Source organism: Salvelinus alpinus, chromosome 16 (assembly GCF_045679555.1).
Source record: "Salvelinus alpinus chromosome 16, SLU_Salpinus.1, whole genome shotgun sequence".
NCBI classification, from domain to species: domain Eukaryota; kingdom Metazoa; phylum Chordata; class Actinopteri; order Salmoniformes; family Salmonidae; genus Salvelinus; species Salvelinus alpinus.
Genome location: NC_092101.1, coordinates 29,825,035 through 29,841,044, shown reverse-complemented (window position 1 = coordinate 29,841,044; position 16,010 = coordinate 29,825,035). Strand labels below are relative to the sequence as shown.

The 16,010-nt window shown below is 40.2% G+C and overlaps 1 protein-coding gene across 6 annotated transcripts in view; it reads left to right on the top strand.

Moving 5' to 3' along the window:
• The first annotated feature begins 9,084 nt into the window (after positions 1-9,084).
• Positions 9,085-16,010, top strand: part of LOC139541315 (circadian locomoter output cycles protein kaput-like) — a 44,228-nt gene continuing 37,302 nt past the window's right edge. For 5 of the 6 annotated variants that reach the window (XM_071345831.1, XM_071345832.1, XM_071345829.1 and 2 more), the window contains exon 1: positions 9,085-9,189. The gene's annotated coding sequence lies outside the window, so the exon portion shown is untranslated. The remainder of the gene's footprint in view (positions 9,190-16,010) is intronic. The other variant, XM_071345828.1, reaches the window with a different exon arrangement.

The window sequence follows — 16,010 nt, the reverse complement described above, 5'->3', positions numbered from 1 at the left end:
ATGACATGCTGACATTTTTTTGTTGATTTCACATTGAATTCACGTTAGTTGACAACTCAACCAAATGTAAATCAACTAGACTTTGAACTGACGTCTGTGCCCAGTGGGAATATACCAATGACTTTAAGACTGGCTGCATAACAAGTGTTCCCGTTTGGAGTTTTGTACTAAGAATTTTGAAAATTCCCCACATACTTGTGAAACTAGCACCAAAGCAATTGAAAAAAACTGTTGACTAGGCACTACATAATTTTGGTTCAGTAGTTTTCGGTTTTGAGAGGTTTAATTAAGTGATAGTTAAGTTTGGGCGACCCAACCAAATTCACATAGTCTAAGAAGTGTTAGATCTGTTCTATGTGCGCTATTTCTATGCTTCCCGTTCTTAGATTTATTTTTGCATCTTTTACTTTCGGTTTTGTAAAGCAGCTTCAAACAGCTGAAAATACAATATTTTTTGTTTTGTAAAATATATTTTATGGTGGTTTAGATGGTACAATGATTCTCTACACTATACTTGCTTGTTTTGTCACAAACTGAAATTAGACAAACTATTCGAATTTGAGCAACTATGAAATGGCGGAGCGATATCTGCATAGTGCATCTTTAATTGTATTGTTAACACATTACAAGTAAATCATTTCAAAAGTGAATATTGCATTTTAAAAAGCAGATTGAATATCTATACAAATTGAAAGAGTGATTTGGTGCAGTGAACAAGTGATTTTGAGAATTTGGTTGTAGAGTTTTGAAACATGAGCCATTTTGATTATCTGTTTTGTTTTTTGTGCCACATACATTACTTCTGAAAATTGCACTGAAGTGATTGAAAAAAACTGTAATTGATCCTGCATCATGATACAGATGTGTATACGTCTTCTGTTTTATCTGGTGCAATATTATGTCCAGCTGGCAGGTATTGTGTAGGCCGTCATCGTAAATAAGAATTTGTTCTTAACGGACTTGCCTAGTTAAATAAATTGTATTTTACCAGCCCTTCTCATCCTTTGACAGAGCATTCTGGCTGGTGACAGAACACATGCTTTGCACTTGGCTGAGTTCTCACACTGAGAGTTGTCTTGGGGGTGGCTTGTCGTTTCACACCCCCAACTCCTTCAGCCTCCCACCCATAGTCCTGTATGGTTCTGTATTGCTCAGTTGGTAGAGCATTGGAATTTGCAATGCCAGGATTATGGGTTTGATTCCCCTGGCCACACATATGTAAAATGTATGCACTCATGACTGTAAATTGCTCTGGATAAAAGCTTCTGCTAAATGGCATGTATGGTTATATATTACCAACAGTTCAAATTGTTTCAGCTACCAACTATTACATTCAGGTGAAGAACTAAACTCATTCTGATGACTTACTAATTGTGAACGACAAGCATCCCCAAGACAACTCTCTGAGTGTGAGAACTCAGCCAAGCGGAAAGCCTATGTTCTGTCACCAGCCAGAATGCTCTGTCAAAGGGTGAGAGAAGGTCTGGTAAAATACAATACCTGCCAGCTAGACATAATATTGCACCAGATAAAACAGAAGACTGACACACATCTGTATCGAGGTACCGAGTCAATGTGCGGGGGTAAAGGTTAGTCGAGGTAATTTGTACATGTAGGTAGGAGTAAAGTGACTCTGCATAGATAGTAAACATCGAGTAGCAGCAGTGTAAAAACGAAGGGGGGGGGGGGGTGTCAATGCAAATAGTCCTGGTGGCCATTTGATTAATTGTTCAGCAATTTTATGGCTTGGGGATAGAAGCTGTTAAGGAGCCTTTTGGACCAAGACCTACCCTCTGTAGCGCCTTACGGTCGGATGCCGAGCAGTTCCCATACCAGGCGCTGATGCAACCAGTCAGGATGCTCTCGATGGTGCAGCTGTAGAACTTATTGAGGATCTGGGGCACCCATGCCAAGTCTCCTGACTTGGACCATGATAGTTTGTTGGTGATCGATGTGAATGGGGGCATGTTCGGCCCTCCCTTTCCCTGTAGTCCACGATCATCTCCTTAGTCTTGCTCACGTTGAGGGAGAGGTTGTTGTCCTGGCACCACACTGCCAGGTCTCTGACCTCCTCCCTATAGGCTGTGTCATCGTTGTCGGTGATCAGGCGTACCACTGAGGTGTCCTCCGCAAACGTAATGATGGTGTTGGAATCATGCTTGGCCACTTCATGGCTACCGACGTGAGTGCTAAGGGGCGGTAGTCATTTAGGCAGGTTACCTTCGCTTTCTTAGGCACAGGGACTATGGTGGTCTGCTTGAAACATGTAGGTATTACAGACTATGTCAGGGAGAGGTTGAAAATGTCAGTGAAGACACTTTCCAGTTGGTCTGCGCATGCTCTGAGTACACGTCCTGGTAATCCGTCTGGCCACGCGGCTTTGTGAATGTTGACCTGTTTAAAGGTCTTGCTCACATCGGCTATGGAGAGCGTGATCACACAATCGTCCGGAATAGCTGGTGCTCTCATGCATGCTTCAGTGTTGCTTGCCTCGAAGCGAGCACAAAAGGCATTTAGCTCGTCTGGTAGGCTTGCATCACTGGGCAGCTTGCGGCTGCTTTTCCTTTTGTAGTCCGTAATAGTTTGCAAGCCCTGCCACATCCGATGAGTGTCAGAGCCAGTGTAGTAGGATTCAGTCTTAATTCTGTATTGACGCTTTGCCTGTTTGATGGTTCGTCTGAGGGCATAGCAGGATTTCTTATAAGCGTCTGGATTAGTGTCACTTCTTGAAAGCGGCAGCTCTAGGCTTTTAACTCGGTGCGGATGTTGCCTGGAATCCATGGCTTCTGGTTGGGATATGTACTGTACGTACGGTCACTGGGGGGATGACGTCGTCAATGCACTTATTGATGAAGCCTGACACTGAGGGGGTATACTCCTTAATGCCATTGGATGAATCCCGAAACATATTCCAGTCTGTGCTAGCAAAAAAGTCCTGTAGCATTGTCTGACCATTTCCGTATTGAGCGAGTCACTGGTACTTCCTCCTTTAGTGATCATCAATTAAGGACTTTGTAATAGTAAAAAAAAAAAAAAATTTAATTGAGAAGATAATCATATCAAAAGTAATGTGTGCATTGTATTGTGAAAGGAAATTACTTTATATGAACATGTGTTGCAATGTGAAACATGTATTTCTAGATGAAACACTGATTAAGTTTGGTGAAAAAGTGACTGTATGATTTTTTGTGTTGTACTTTTAGTCAATTGAAAATGAGCTTACAGTTTTGAAACAACTGCCTTTTTGATTATCTGTTTGGAAATGTGTACTAAGAGTTGTAAAAATGTACCACATACTTGTGAAAATTGCACCAATGTGATTTAATAAAAACTGTAACAAATATAGTTTGATAACAGCTGATTGCTGAACACTGTAAATGTATATGTTCACCTCATAAATGTATCAATTTGACAAACATTTTAAAAAACAAATCACATATAGATATGGCTATAAATATTAAATCATCATTCTCCATCAGTCAGGCGGCTTCAATAGGACAAAGTGAAAATAGTCACAATGTGCTACCATTTGGAATTATATTGTTCTGTTCAATGCACTGCTGAAATACCTAGGATGTATATACAGTAACAATATATTCCACTCATCTGAATTTCATTGATACACTCTAAGCTGATGAATTTCAAGCAGAGAGACAGGCGATACTGTATCAGATTACAAGTCACGTAGAAAAGGTGATCTTGTATAATGTTGCATGGGGCAGAAATGGCATACAACACCGTGATACGTAGCCAACTGCTTTACAATACCTTTATTTCTGATGATTTATCTAACGTACAGTTGAAGTCGGAAGTTTACATACACTTAGGTCGAAAACTCATTTTTCAACCACTCCACAAATTTCTTGTTACCAAACTAGTTTTGGCAAGTAGGTTAGGACATTTTTCCAACAATTGTTTACAGACAATTCCAGTGGGTCAGAAATTTACATACACTAAGTTGACTGTGCCTTTAAACAGCTTGGAAAATTTCAGAAAATTACGTCATGGCCTTAGAAGCTTCTGATAGGCTAATTGACATCATTTGAGTCAATTGGAAGTGTACCTTTGGATGTATTTCAAGGTCTACCTTCAAACTCAGTGCCTCTTTGCGTGACATCATGGGAAAATTGAAAGAAATCAGCCAAGACCTCAGAAAATAATTGTAGACCTCCACAAGTCTGGTACATCCTTGGGAGCAATTTCCAAATGCCTGAAGGTACCACGTTCATCTGTACAAACAATAGTACGCAATTATAAACACCATGGGATCACGCAGCTGTCATACTGCTCAGGAAGGAGACACGTTCTGTCTCCTAGAGATGAACGTATTTTGGTGCGAAAAGTGCAAATCAATCCCAGAACAACAGCAAAGGACCTTGTGAAGATGCTAGAGAAAACAGGTACAAAAGTATCTATATCCACAGTAAAACGAGTCCGATATCGACATAACCTGAAATGCCGCTCAGCAAGGAAGAAGCCACTGCTCCAAAACCACCATAAAAAAGCCAGACTACGGTTTGTAACTGCACATGGGGACAAAGATCGTACTTTTTTGAGAAATGTCCTCTGGTCTGATGAAACAAAAATAGAACTGTTTGGCCATAATGACCATCGTTATGTTTGGAGGAAAAAGGGGGAGGCTTGCAAGCTGAAGAACACCATCCCAACCGTGAAGCACGGGGGTGGCAGCATCATGTTGTTGGGGTGCTTTGCTGCAGGAGGGACTGGTGCACTTCACAAAATAGATGGCATCGTGAGGGAGGAAAATTATGTGGATATATTGAAGCAACATCTCAAGACATTAGTCAGGAAGTTAAAGCTTGGTCACAAATGGGTCTTCCAAATGGACAATGACCCCAAGCATACTTCCAAAGTTGTGGCAAATGGCTTAAGGACAACAAAGTCAAGGTATTGGAGTGGCCATCACAAAGCCCTGACCTCAATCCTATAGAAAATTTGTGGGCAGAACTGAAAAAGCGTGTGCGAGCAAGGAGGCCTACAAAGCTGACTCAGTTACTGCAGCTCTGTCAGGAGGAATGGGCCAAAATTCACCCAATTTATTGTGGTAAGCTTGTGGAAGGCAACCCAAAACGTTTGACCCAAGTTAAACAATTTAAAGGCAATGCTACCAAATACTAATTGAGTGTATGTAAACATCTGACCCATTGGGAATGTGATGAAAGAAATAAAAGCTGAAATAAATAATTATCTCTACTATTATTCTGACATTTCACATTCTTAATATAAAGTGGTGACCCTAACTGACCTAAGACAGGATTAAATGTCAGGAATTGTGAAAAACTGAGTTTAAATGTATTTGGCTAAGGTGTATGTAAACTTCCGACTTCAACTGTATGTACTATATAAGGATAATGACACTGTAAGACATATTTACAACATGCTCACAACCTGCCATTGAAAATTATATTTACCATCTATTTCTATTCATCACTTTAAAAATAACCGTTTTGAAATGTCTACCTTGTATTTTTAGCTATTAGATTAAATGGTAGTTAAAATGACTACATGGTGAGCCTATCATTCCTTATCTGATGAATTGGTGACAAAAATGTATCAGCAAAACTGATTTTGCATTAATGACTTGGGTGAAAGATGTTTGAAATCCCAATAAATGCTCAATCAAAGGTTCTGAACATAAGAGAAGAGGCATTACAAGTGTTATACATTTAGAGTTTTGTACTTAGAGCTTTGAAAATATACCACTTACATCTGAAAAATTTACCAAAATGATTGAAAAAAACGAATGTTTGTGTTGAAAAAATATTTGATAATGGCGCTATCTGGTGGTTGTCAAAAGAACTCAGAAAACATAGTCCTCTCTTCAGCACCAAGCCCATCCCAAGGAAATGGTACATTTCCATTAAGACTGTTGAAAACTTTGACCCTAAAGGGAGATAGGCTGGTCTCTTTCGTTGATCAAACTGATTTGACAAATCCTTTGTTTTGTGGAGGGGATAAAAGAAATAGAAGATAGCTGCTCCAAGCCAAGGTGCAGTTCTTCCTCTGAACAGTAGATATCCACATGCTGCAACAAATAAAACTTCACTAGTTGCAAATGTATGTACTTAAACACAGTTTCTTAAATGGATATAATTTCCATCAGCTAAAGCCGCCCTTGGAAAGCATAGAACTGCAGCAAAATATTATGGGCTACATCAACTCACTTAGCAGACATTTCTCATTGCAATTATGCCGCTAGTAGTTTCAGATTAATACGGTTCTACAACGAAAGAAACATCAAAATGTTCCCTCATTTAGAAGTTGTGTACATTTGTTTAAGATTATTATCATAGTGTTGAAAATCATACAAAATAAAGTGTTTGTTTGTTCTCAGCTATTGGGTCAGGTTCTGAGTGCTTGTTTGTTTTTTTCTCAATTCCTTCAGGGAAACAGCACATTTTAGCAGGGGCCACAGAATATCCTAAAGCAGACAGAACTTTGTGTCATGATGGTAGTTAGGTCCAGTAGTCCTACACTATTATTACTATGTTTATTATTCTTTTTATTTTTTATTTATTTAACTAGGCAAGTCAGTTAAGAACACATTCTTATTTACAATGACTATGTAGGCCTATACAGTACATCTCCCACATCCAGCATGCTGCAAAACCTTTAGTAAAACAGTAGCCTAAATACAGTTTATTTGTCAGCTTGCAAACCTGCAAACTGACTTTGCACTGAACTATGCCCCAGAGAGCTATCATTAATGGAATGTGAGGTCAATAGTGATAACACAATAAAGACTATAGTTCAAGTACTGTGCCAGATTTCATGTTCTTGCTGTACTTTATACCCTTATCAATGGTATACATTTCAGAGTAGGCTATGATATGGTGATAACAATTGCTAAAATAAAAAGTTTCAAACAACCAGGTCAGGTCATGTCTGAAGACCCAAAATAAATATGAAGTTCTGTATTTGGCTAATATTGTCTTACTGGCTTTGTTATTTCTGTGGATTGTGTGGGTTTACAGTTGAGTTGAACAATAGTCCTGGTCCATTTCGATTATACAGTATATCTCTCCTTGTTCCACTCTTATTTGTTCAGAATCTAAGAAACGGATAGTTGAAATAGTGACGCAAGCTCCCACTTAGTCCTAAAATGCAGGAGCTTTTCTTAAATTGCTTTCAATTTTAACTGTAGGAACCATTGAGCTATAAAATAACCAAAAATATTTAAAGCTCGTGCCCAACTTTTAAAGGGACGTTCTGTTTGACGTAAATCCTGTTGTGAAAACGCACAATCCAATGATACGACACATCAGCTGCTAAGCACCTATTTTCCCGCGCGCACAGTAAAGGTTGGTTGACTCGTGAGTTTGACCTAATTGGCACTCTGCCAACGCAGTGAGCGCTCATGAAGGCCAAAGATCTGGAACATTTGTATAACAGGAATTCAGAGTGCGTAGCCAAAAACCTGACCATTCTTAAAAAGATTCACATGAAACAAACATAGTAGCCAACATGTTGTTTACACCATCTAATAGCAAAATAAGGATTGTGTTTGCTGTCATTCTGTTTTATGATAAGTATATATACAACTAAAAGCACATTTCTATTAATGAACAAAAATATAAATGCAAAATGCAACAATTCCAAAGATTTTACTCAGATGATCCAGCAGGTGAAGAAGCTGGATGTGGAGTTCCTTGGCTGGCGTGGGTACATGTGGTCTGCGGTTGTGAGGCTGGTTGGATGTACAGCCAAATTATCTAAAATTACGTTGGAGGCGGTTTATAGTAGAGAAATTGACATTCAATTCTCTGGCAACAGCTATATTGGACATTCCTGCAGTCAGCATGCCAATTGTATGCTCCATCAAAACTTGAGACATCTGTGGCATTGTGTTGTGTGACAAAACTGCACATTTTAGAGTTGCCTTTTATTGCTCCCAGCACAAGGTGCACCTGTGTAATGATCATGCTGCTTAATCAGCTTCTTGATATGCCACACCTGTCAGATGGATGGATTATATTGCAAAAGAAGAAATGCTCACTAACAGGGATGTAAACAAACAAACAAACATCTTAGAGAAATAAGCTTTTTGTGTGTGTGGAAAATGTCTGTAATCTTTTATTTCAGCTCATGAAACATGGGACCAACACTTTACATGTTGTGTTTATATTTATGTTCAGTATACATAGGCCTACATGAAGAAAATGTTTGTAGCGTAGGCTATTATGAGAAAAAGTGTTCACTAGCAACAAATGATAGGCTATGCGCTGCGTTCATATGCTTGTCGGAGCTTCCTATTTCCTACCTGTGATGTCGGAAATACGACTTCGTTTCATTCATGTACTTTTGGTCGGAACAATTCTTCAACCTATAATAAGACTTTAGCTATCTTGATAAGGTTGATAGGCTAGCTAACGTTGCTTATAATTAACTTATATAGCTTTCTTAATATCTGTAGTTGTTTAAAACGGATTTGTTATCATCTTTTGTTCCCCACTTGTTAACTTATTCAGACTTGAAGGGTCTTTCAAGTGAACTTACGAGTAGGAACTAGGAACTTCCAATATCACGGATAGTACATAAACACAGCAATAGACTCGTTCTAGATACACAACAACTATAATAAAATTAAAGGAAATATGACAAGAATATAAAAAATAACAGTACTTTACAATATTGCATGGAAGAAACAAAAATGTGTTTGGCTGTGTGATGGTAACCCTTTTAGTTTACAGATAATGAACCACTAATAAACTATGAAACATAATACATCATTGAATATATATGATTCATATAAAACATCTGGTTTTGTATTTAATATTCCTATAAAATACTAAATTAGCCATTTATCCATGTTGACTTTAAAGTGAATAATTCCGTATATATGCCTATACGCAGAACACTTTTTTGAAGTGCCTCGAAAATGTATAGGCTACTTCTTTCCAAAAATATAATAATTCAACAACAAAACTATTATGGTTATGGTTGTTGTGCTAGGCTATATGCTTTGTGTTATTATCTAAGCGAAACATAATTCACTCAAACGTCTTACAATATTTGTAGGATATTGATGAGTTTATTGTGCCAAATTGAATGCTCAGTAAAAATGCGCATGCGCGTCAGGAGACCGCGGTAGGCCCTGCTGTTTATCCAACTCCAGTTCAACCCAGCGCAGAAAAACAAGGAGCAGGAAAATCCCGATGAACAGAGAAGGTAAGAATTACATTTTTACCGACAAAATCCACAATAATTTGGAAACGCGCCTGTCATAGTGCGGACGCAGTCATATTGAAGAGGAGTAAACGGAGATGTCTTTTTGTTGCTGCTATGTTTGCTTGATTCAGAAGGCCTGGTGACCCACATTCATAATCTAGGCTACAAATACCGGAGAGTGAGCAGCAGAACGCCGCAGATGTTTTTGAGGTTTAAATATTCCCCGGGTTTCGTATGTTTACAATTTTCTGTAATATTGTTGATATATCTGTCGCATAATGTGTTAACTTTGTTTCTATATTTAACCTGGTTGCTCGCAGTGACCCCTGTTTTGGAGTGATGAAACGCGCAGTTGGTTTCGGGTGCGCGTTTGGAATGACAGCACAGTTGCGTCTGTTTCACAGTAATTTCTAGCGATGTTCATTTTGGGGTTGAACGCTGCGGTTGTGCAGCGAAGTGGCCAGTAGCTGTGGATGCGATTGTTACGTTTTTACTGTGCAATCGGATGCTTTCTCATGGATTTGGGCTCTCCCGTGTGAAACAAATCCAAGTTACCCAGAACATTTTCACTTAGGTTCCGCGGACGCAACCTGTAAACGTAGCGAGCGGGTTGATCCAGTGAGAAATTAAAATCAATATTATGCAGAGGAAATCCGTTGGCTATAACGGGGATGAACATTTAGCATGAGCTTGAATGGGTTTGTCAGTGATCAGATATGCTGCCAATGGGCATAATGGACACTGTAATCAAGAATGAGCTACAGTTACAATTCGAACCTCGGATTTTGGCTCATAGAATGAGGGAGAGCATTGTGCGCCAGTAACAACTAAATAGCTGCAGTTTGGAACATTTGAGAAAAATACACAAAATGTAGGCTACGGGTAAAAAAATGCAGAACACTTATAGTTGTAAGCAGATACAGTGGATCTTGTAAGCAACATTTTGAGCATATATACTGAACACAAATATAAATGCAACATGCAACAATTTCAAATATGTTACTGAGTTACACATCATAAAATGAAATCAGTCAATTGAAATAAAATCATCAGGCCCCAATCTATGGATTTCACATGACTGGGCAGGGGTGCAGCCATGGGTGGGCAGTGGTGCAACCATGGGTGGGCATAGGAGCCAGGCCCAGCAAATCAGAATTAGTTTCCCCCCACAAAATGGCTTTATTACAGACAGAAATACTCCTCAGCGTATGGTAGAGAAATTAACTCTCAATTCTCTGGCAACAGCTCTGGTGGACATTCCTGCAGTCAAGCATGCCAATTGCACGCTCCCTCAACTTGAGACATCTGTGGCATTGTGTTGTTTGACACCACTGCATATTTTAGAGTTGCCTTTTATGGTCCCCAGCACAAGGTGCACTTGTGTAATGATCATGCTGGTTAATCAGCTTCTTGATATACCACACCTGTTAGGTGGATGGATTATCTTGGCAAAGTAGCAATGCTCAAATTGGTGGAGATTTTGAGAGAAATTTGGAACATTTCTGGTATTAAAAAATAAATAATTCAGCTCATGAAACCAACACTACGCGTTGAGTTTATATTTTTGTTCAGTGTATATGGCTTTTGACTCGGCCACAATGTATTCCACTGGTAAAAGTCTAAATGGCTTTAGGTTACTCAACTGATTGGGTTACTAGAACTATCTGACCATCTTCATTCTATTATTTTACTGCCTTGATGTAGGCTACAAATGTTGTTTATTTATGCACGGAATGCCTGACAAATGCAATTTGGGTTCACTGGCTCCTGTGATGCTCAGTAGTGTTGGATAGCCTTGAAAACATACCGATATGTTTCTTAATCAGCTGTAAAACAAGCAATTCCATGGTAGGTAACGGTGACACAAGACTCAGATTTTTCACTTTAAAATGTATGTTAAACAAAAACCAATGATTGCAAAGTTAAACAAACCATACAACTCTATACACAATTTTAGTAACAGAGTGATGCACTGTTTGTGCAGTCATTGTTAATAAACTTTGCATCTGCACTCAGTTACTGTGTAATTGCCCAGTATCATCTAACAATGGCCAATGTTTGCCTAGTCCAGGATGGATACGTCATCTGTTATTGATAAGTTGCCCTCTGACTTATGCCGATCCAATATCTACACTGACGGATGCAGCGTGTAACCAATGCTGAAACATCCATTTAACCATGCAAATGAAATAACAAGTTGTTCAGTGGCTCTATGGTTGAACAAGTTGAGGGCAGGCCATGGTTAGTAATTCCTATTCTGTAATGGAATAAAGATTCCGCACACTCAGGATCAATGCACAAATTTCATTTAATTAGGCTAAGCTTTCAGTCGCAAGACCTTCATCAGAGCATACACGTTCTTATCATTCTTAATAGTTATCCACTCTGAGCTGTATCTGTTTTGTTGACAGTACTAGAGATACCTAGTTTGCCCTGCATCTTGTGATATCTTTAGTGCTGCGTCTGTGTGACTTGTCTGAGTGACCTTAGTGTTGTTTGTGTTTAGGGAGTTTGTGGAGAAGTTGTCCTTGAGTACTGCACAGAGTATGGCCTTTATGGCCCTTGGCAGCTCTCTTCCCTCAAACCATCATTGGGTGCCACGTCACAGCTCTCACACAATATTGGGCAGGAAGCCATAACCTGCTGCACAGTAGCCTGTTGTCTGAATTCTAGAAACTGCACAGTGACTTTTGGTTTGACTGTGGCCAAGTTAGGTGTGTCAGTCACTCCCCAAATAGTACACTGTTTATTTCTTAGCCTAAACCTTGTATTCTTAGAAACGGCACAGTAAGGAAATATGTTTGAGGCGAGGTGCATTTTGACACCTAGACTCCGGCATACAATATTAGCTGCCCTCAGATGGAGTGACGTATGGTGTTGTTCATTTGATGCCAAGATAAAATAAAATCAAAGTTTATTTGTCACGTGTGCCGAATATAGCAGGTGTAGACCTTACAGTGAAATGCTGACTTAAAGGCTCTAACCAACAGTGCAATAAAAAAAAAGGTATTAGGTGAACAATAGGTAAGTAAAAAATAAAAACAACAGTAAAAAGACAGTGAAAAATAACAGTAGTGAGGCTATAACAGTAGCGAGGCTATATACAGGCACTGGTTAGTCGGGCTGATTGAGGTAGTATGTACATGTAGAAATGGTTAAAGTGACTGCATATATGATAAACAGAGAGTAGCAGTAGTGTGAAAGAGGGGTTGGTGGGGGGCGGGACACAATGCAGATAGCCCAGTTAGCTAATGTGCGGGGGCACTTGTTGGTCGGGCTAATTGAGGTAGTATGTACATGAATGTATTGTTAAAGTGACTATGCATATATGATAAACAGAGAGTAGCAGCAGCGTAAAAGAGGGGTTTGGGGGGGGGCACACAATGCAAATAGTCCGGGTAGCCATTTGATTACCTGTTCAGGAGTCTTATGGTTTGGGGGTAAAAGCTGTTGAGAAGCCTTTTGGTCCTAGATTTGGCATTCCGGTACCACTTGCCATGCGGTAGTAGAGAGAACAGTCTATGACTGAGGTGGCTGGGGTCTTTGACAATTGTTAGGGCCTTCCTCTGACACCGCCTGGTGTAGAGGTCCTGGATGGCAGGCAGCTTTGCCCCAGTGATGTACTGGGCCGTACGCACTACCCTCTGTAGTGCCTTGCGGTCGGAGGCCGAGCAGTTGCCGTAGTAGGCAGTGATGCAACCAGTCAGGATGCTCTCTGTTGCAAGTCCCATTGATTTGAAGGTGGGGTGAATTAGCTGGCTAGTTGATTGCCAGTCTTTTGCTTTTAAAGAAGCACAACACAACAGCCTAGGGATCTCTAAGCTGAACCTGACAGCTGATTCACTGCAGCAGGGCATGGCAGCTCAGATCGTATGCCCACCGACTACAGTTACATTACAGCCTGATAGTATTATGTCCTTAGGGCTTTTGATCTTGGAGCGTGTTATTAGTTCTTCACTGCAAAATACCTTTGACTGTCTTGAAATCAATTGCAGTGTTAAACAATCGATCCAAACCTTTGTGAAATGTGTACATAATAAGCTGTGGAGTTCGGGAATTGATCCATGATGTGGGGGTGTGATGACTTCTCTGTTGGAAATAATTAATGAGGAAACACACAAACAGAATGTCCTTTTTAAAGGTGGCAGAGTGAGGAGAGATAGAAACAGGCATGTGGTAGTACGGCTGTAAGCCCACATCCCTTGTGTAGCTACTCTGAACTTACACTCATTTTCATTATGATCTTCCAGTAGAATGGAGGCTGATATGCAAATCCAGCTCGTTCCAATAAGCCTACTTGACACTTCTGTTCCCTTTTTAGGTATAGAGGTGGTCTTTTCCAGTAATGTATCTAGGTCTAACTCAGTGTAGGACACCACCTCTCTTCTTGGGATGCTTGTCAACCGTTTGATGCGAACTGACCACTCTGTGTCATGATGTTCAGGAAGCAATGGACGCAGATGGCTTTTTCTACTAGCATAAGCTTGTCTCTGGCATTTGTACGCTATTGTGGTGCTGCCTGAAATTACAGCCTTTGTTATAGCAGAGCACCAACGCTTTCGTCACCGACAACACAATATGTCACGTCTTTGACCATCGTCTGAAATAGCAAGCCTTTAGCTACATTTTTTATTTAATGAGCATCTTATTGGAAAGGATAATTTGGCCTTTTGTTTTAACGCACAACACATCCATTTAATCCTTTGGTGTTGAAGTTCATTGCTCTTATATAGCATTGACTTCATCTTCAAATTGTCGGGTTTAATGTCTTTTTCTCTTATGTTTTCCTTGTATATTGCTAGAAGTTTGAGGGTAGGTTAACTTTAGTCTAGCACTACCTAGGTCAGACATAAATGTCAGTGGTGACGGTGGATATTCTGTGTAGAATGTGATCTCCACTCAAGTGGTGCCCTCCTCTACAGTGGTAATGGCTGTCAGACTGGCTCTGTCTTTGTGCAAAGAGGATGGAAACAGGGATTAGTTTGCTTTCATCAGAATGTAGCCTAATTTCCTTGATTTATTATAGCACTGGAATTGATTGTGTGTGTTTCTGACTGGTGTGTGACTACTGTGGGAGCTTCAGGATGACCCAGATGTTTTAGTTGTGATTCATCTCTAATCAAAACCTCTGGGAGTAGCAGAGCAGGCAGGACGACTCTCTGGGCTGACGGTTCTAGAACAGAACCATCAGCACTGCGCTTCTCTCACATGGCACCACCTTGTCCTCTGAAAACATACACAGTCCACCACAGCCAACCCCAATGAAACCCAAATCTACACCATAACACCATCCTCGGTCCAACAGCTTATTGGATTAATATAAACCAAAACTGCGGACTTAAGAGCAAGAAAGAATGTGATGGGTGTTTTGAGGCTGTTTTCCCAAATAGTGGATTGTATTAGGCTAGTATCCAATTCCCTCTGGGTCTCTGCCTGCTAAAGACTGAATTCTGGCACGATACATTGTTTGTTTCTTTGGCTGGTCACAAGGACATTTGAGAAGCTTCAGGAGGGTCATGTCACAAGAATGTTAGGTAACAACTGTTTCATATTCCTACCATGTACCATGTACCAAATTATATCAAGATTGCGCTGTGGTTTGGGATAGTCTACATTGTAGACTATCCCAAACCACAGCGCAATCTTGATATAATTTGAGTATGATTATCATTGGCCTTTGTTTTTCTATTTTCCATGTGGACATTTTGAACAAGGCGGATGTGCTGAGACCACAGTCTGCAGAGGGTTAGTTGCCTTACAAGACATCTCTTAAAGTGAAGGAAGTAAGGAGATGAGGAAAAAGGCAGCATGGATTTTGAGGAATGTACAGTCTGTATGCAAGGATTCCATTTAGACTGGCACCATTGGTGTGACGGTCTGAATAATTTCTGCATAAACGCTGTGACGAATTTAGGTTATGTGTATTTGTAATTTAGATTTGATGATCTAGCTATGTGGCAGCCTATTGGGGGATGGGTTTCTCAATGCTGGTCTTTGGGTTTGCCGAAGTAAAGTCGTTGGTAGAATGTGTCCAGGTAATAAGTGAAAATGGTGTTGCGTAAGTGTTTTGGGATCATGGCCTGATAAAAAATAAAAATAAAATATATATATATATATATATATATACACACAGTATATCACAAAAGTGAGTACACCCCTCACATTTTTGTAAATATTTGAGTATATCTTTCCATGTGACAACACTGAAGAAATGACACTTTGCTACAATGTAAAGTAGTGAGTGTACAGCTTGTAAAGCAGTGTAAATTTGCTGTCCCCTCAAAATAACTCAACACACAGCCATTAATGTCTAAACCGCTGGCAACAAAAGTGAGTACACCCCTAAGTGAAAATGTCCAAATTGGGCCCAAAGTGTCAATATTTTGTGTGGCCACCATCATTTTCCAGCACTGCCTTAACCCTCTTGGGCATGGAGTTCACCAGAGCTTCACAGGTTGCCACTGGAGTCCTCTTCCACTCCTCCATGACGACATCACGGAGCTGGTGGATGTTAGAGACCTTGCACTCCTCCACCTTCCGTTTGAGGATGCTCAATAGGGTTTAGGTCTGGAGACATGCTTGCCCAGTCCATCACCTTTACCCTCAGCTTCTTTAGCAAGGCAGTGGTCGTCTTGGAGGTGTGTTTGGGGTTGTTATCATGATGGAATACTGCCCTGCGGCCCAGTCTCCGAAGGGAGGGGATCATGCTCTGCTTCTGTATGTCACAGTACATGTTGGCATTCAAGGTTCCCTCAATGAACTGTAGCTCCCCAGTGCCGGCAGCACTCATGCAGCCCCAGACCATGACACTCCCACCACCA